Source organism: Suncus etruscus, chromosome 6 (genome assembly GCF_024139225.1).
Source record: "Suncus etruscus isolate mSunEtr1 chromosome 6, mSunEtr1.pri.cur, whole genome shotgun sequence".
Lineage (NCBI taxonomy): Eukaryota > Metazoa > Chordata > Mammalia > Eulipotyphla > Soricidae > Suncus > Suncus etruscus.
The window spans coordinates 91,979,250-91,983,499 of record NC_064853.1 but is presented as its reverse complement, the minus strand read 5'-3'; the positions used below and the strand labels follow the sequence as shown (position 1 = coordinate 91,983,499).

Sequence of the window (4,250 nt, the reverse complement as noted above, 5' to 3'; positions counted from 1 at the left end):
CCTGCAGCTGCTGGGTAGAGTCATGGGTTGAGATAAGTTCTTGAGCCAGACCTATTTAAAAGTGAATTCTGGTCATGAGTGTCAATCCACAGTGATAAAAAAAAAATGAAAGGGTACAGGGGGAGCATGGATGTGTGGCAGTGGGATGGTGTTCCCGGATACAAGGGGTGTTGAGCTATAGGGCAATGGGGTTAGTAGGAAAAGAAACAAGTCTGGGATAAGTGAGCTTAGGGAAACAATAGAAAAGGTTTTTGCTAAATGGCAGGTGGGGAAGGGGGAAGATAGAAGAGCTATGTACAACAGAGATAGACATTATATACAAAGCATAAGAATACTAGGCTAACATTAATAAGGCCACAGCACAACACACATTAAGCATGCATTACTGTTCAATCAGTATGTTACAGCTGTAAAACTAACCTATCTCAAATGGTAAATGGGTTAAAACACTTCATATATATATATAGAACTTGCAAGTACAGAGGTTAAGAAATTTTAGACTTGATTATAAAAGCATCATAGGTAAGATTATAAATATATCATACATAAACCAATCATTTTCCATATCTACCTTAAGCATATCACAAAACCTTTTTTCCTAAGTTCCTAAGCATCCTATAATAACCACTATAATAGTAGTTAAGATAACCAAACACTGCAAGTCTGGAGCATCCAAATTTTTCTCTATAGACTTCTGCTTTAATTTATGCAGCAGAATCCATCGACATATGAATTATTAAAGTATAAAAGAGGATATAAGCTGCTGAGGATTTCATAGAAGAGGTGGGAATATCCAAAACTTAGTGATCATCAAACTAAACCAGCATTGTCTCACTGCATTTTTAAAGTAGGCTATCCTGTGACCTTTGTCTTTTTCACCATAATGATTCGAAACAAAAAAATAAATTGTGTTTCTCAGAGTTTTTCTTAGAATCAATAACATACTGTGGGAAATCAAGGTTTTCTAAGAGGAAGTCCAAATAGGCCTGTAACTTTTGCTTCCTTCTGCCCTCGTAAGAAAAGTGTTTCAGATGTATTGAAGGCACCAGTGATCATTACCAAGTTTCTATATTTTTTAAAAAAATTTTGCTGCACACTGCAGTGACTGCAATAAGAATTGTTATTGTCTACCAATTTTTCTTCTTTGGAAAATAACTTTAGGCAATCCTCTAGTGTATATTTATTTGTGGATGCTTATGGCAAAGATAGATACGTGAAAGTCTCAAATGTCTGAGACTTTTTGTTCATTTGGTTTTTGTTCAAGACTTTTTGTTACAGGTGAGGCACTGAACTGTGTATTTTAACTGACCTTCAAAATGTGTAATAATAATAGACTAATTGAATTAATTTTATCTCTGCCAAGCATTCTCCATAGCTATTAAGTCTTTGAGATGATTATTATTTTCCTCCTTATGTCTTTTCTACCTATTTGCTTTTTTTCTGGTCTTCATGGAAACCATTAATCAGAAATAGAAGCAGTTCGTATGAATTTTATTGGCTGTGTACTTTAAATTGGTCATTGACCTTCCCAGTGGTTATCTTAAAGACTTTTGGACTGATATGCCTCTGCTGTCCTGCCCACATAACTTTCACAATTTTGCCAAATTCTTCTGTAACTTTTCGCCAAATTCTTCTGCCACTTTTCCTTATGTCCCAATGGATTTGATCTGCTAAGACCAGCCTCATAATGATTTTGGTTGAAATAATCAGCCAAACATGGAACATTACACATGTACTGTAATATTAAGTTTAAGTAACAATTGTTTGCTAAATTATTAAATCAAGTAAGAGTCAAGCCAGTTTCCTCAAAATCAGAATCAGAATTTTGAATCTGTTTACTCCTAATCCCCGTAATCTCTGTCTTAATTTGATATGTCAGTTTGTTGTCTTTATTACTTGCTGGGGTGCAAATGGTTTCCTTTTCTCTTTCTCTTGGGTAGTCAGTGTTGTATTTGGGGAGAAGCAGGAATACTTTAGCTTTGGAGAGTTGTTTATCTCATTCATCAGGAATCTGTGGCTTGTTTTCATTATTTATGAGAATTCTGCTACTGATGGTATAGTGGGACCCTGAGTTTCTTGGTGGGGCTACTGTCTTTAAATAAAAGCAAATCCTTTTCCTCAAATGAAAATATCAGCTATCTATTATTTTGCCAATTTTTACCCAAATAGGTGAGTTATCTGTTTTTTAAGTCTATGCATCTTTTTGAAATTGTCTTTCTGTAGCAGTCTGGGACTCTTCTTGGGGTAAATTTAAAACGTTTAGTGAAAATAGTGTTATGGATAGAATGTCAGTTTGGTGATATGCTCTTTTTCTTGTATTTTAATAATTGAGTTTTGAAGGTTCTGTGAACATGTTCAACAATGCCTTGTCCCTGGAGATTGTAAGGGATACCAGTGATGTGTTTGGTTTGCCATTTTTTGCAGAATGATTGAAAAGTTTTACTAACGTATGCTAGGGCCATCAAAACATCATTTTTGATGATATGGAGAACACCCATGACAGGGAAACATTGTAAAAAATGAACAGTCTTAGTTCTTTCAGAAGAGATGGGGATAGCCCACATAAAATGAGAATAAATGTCAACTACATGAAGATATGGCTTGTTTGAAAAAAAAGGTGTACATGCATAACATCCATCTGCCACAAATTATTTATCTGAAAACCTCAGAGGTTGGCTTCAGCTACATGTGGGGTACAGTTAAAGGGGGCACAAATATTCTAGCCCTAAAATTTTTCTGGCTTCCCTCCATGGAATTCAATAATATGCATAAAGGTGGTAATCATTTGTGTGTAAGGCTTGATGCTCTTTGACAGGTAATGTAAAAACAGACACTGCTAATCAAAAGGCCAGAATGAGATCTTATGTGAGTGATGAAAATCGGTTCAGAATGCTGTCTTAAAAGGGTTTGAAGTTGGGGTGGAGAAATAGCATGGAGATAAGGCATTTGCCTTGCATGCTGAAGGACATGTAGTCCCCAAGCCTGCCAGGAGCAATTTCTGAGCGTAGAGCCAGGAGTAACCCCTGAGCACTGCCAGGTGTGACCAAGAAAAAAAAAAAAGAAAGAAAAAGAAAAAAAGGGTTTGAAGTTGCTGTAGTAATTCCTAAACCAGATGGTTATGAGCATTTAAGATGCAATGACAATCCCTGGAAAAAGGCCAACCATGTATGCTTAATCACTCACCACGTTACATGGACCTGATACATGAGAAAGTAAGCCAATGTGGCAAGTTCACTTGTTGGGTTCATAATTTGTAGACATTATGGTGGCCAATGAGGGGCTAGTGATACCATCTTTCCCTGATGAAGAACCAGTCATATAATATACTGGATCATCAGGGATAGGAAACGAATGGATATAGAAAAAAATTACAAAAGGCATCTTTTTCAGAAAATCTCAGACTCTTCCAGACAAATAGTAGAAGGAAACTTCTCCTGAGAAATCAGCTAAGGATCCATGAAGAACCTCACTGAGAGGCAGAATGGATTCAATTTCCTTTTTTTTTTTTTTTTTTTTGAATAAGCAAGACAAAGTCATGGGGTTGTAACTCAGTAAAACATATGCCCACAGTCTCCCTTTAATTACTAGAGCAGCTATCAATTCCTAATATGTCACAAGGGTACAAGACAATTTTTTATTTAAATAGAACCATTCTAATGGTCCAGATATATGGGCTATAGCAGTGGTTGTTGATTGGGGTATAGCAAAGAACAGCAACTATACTTTTTTTCCAGGGGTAAACCTGGAAAGATAACACTTTTGGAGCCAATCCATAAAATTTTAATTTCTTTTTAGCTTCAGGTGTTAGGTACCTTGGACTATCCAGGGCAGAGTCCCCTTCTAGGATGAGATAAAAAGTGAGCTATATAGGTCTTCCCAAGTGAGGGGCTGTCCCAGTTAATGTGTCCAAGCAGTTTTTGGAAGTTATTAAGGGCCGGAGTGATAGCACAGAGTAAAGTGTTTGCCTTGCATGCTGCCAACCTCGACAGACCTTGGATTCCTGGCATGCTATATGGTTCCCCCAAGCCTGCCAGGGGTGGCAGAGACAGAAGTAACCCCTGAGCACCACCGGACGTGACTCAAAACAAAACAAAACAAACAAAAGTAAAGTCATTAAGAGTTCTGAGATCTTTCTGGTAAATAGAGATTTTCTGAGGATACACTGTAGTGCACTCCAGAACATAGTCAAAATATTTATACATGGGTATCTGTGACAATTCATATAAACTAGCCACTGGCAAGCATGTCAT

General features: G+C 36.9%; 1 pseudogene; it reads right to left on the bottom strand.

Annotated features, from left to right (window-relative positions):
* Positions 1 to 704: 704 nt before the first annotated feature.
* On the bottom strand, positions 705 to 1,771 carry LOC126011820 (ubiquitin carboxyl-terminal hydrolase 8-like; annotated as a pseudogene).
* Positions 1,772 to 4,250: the final 2,479 nt, after the last annotated feature.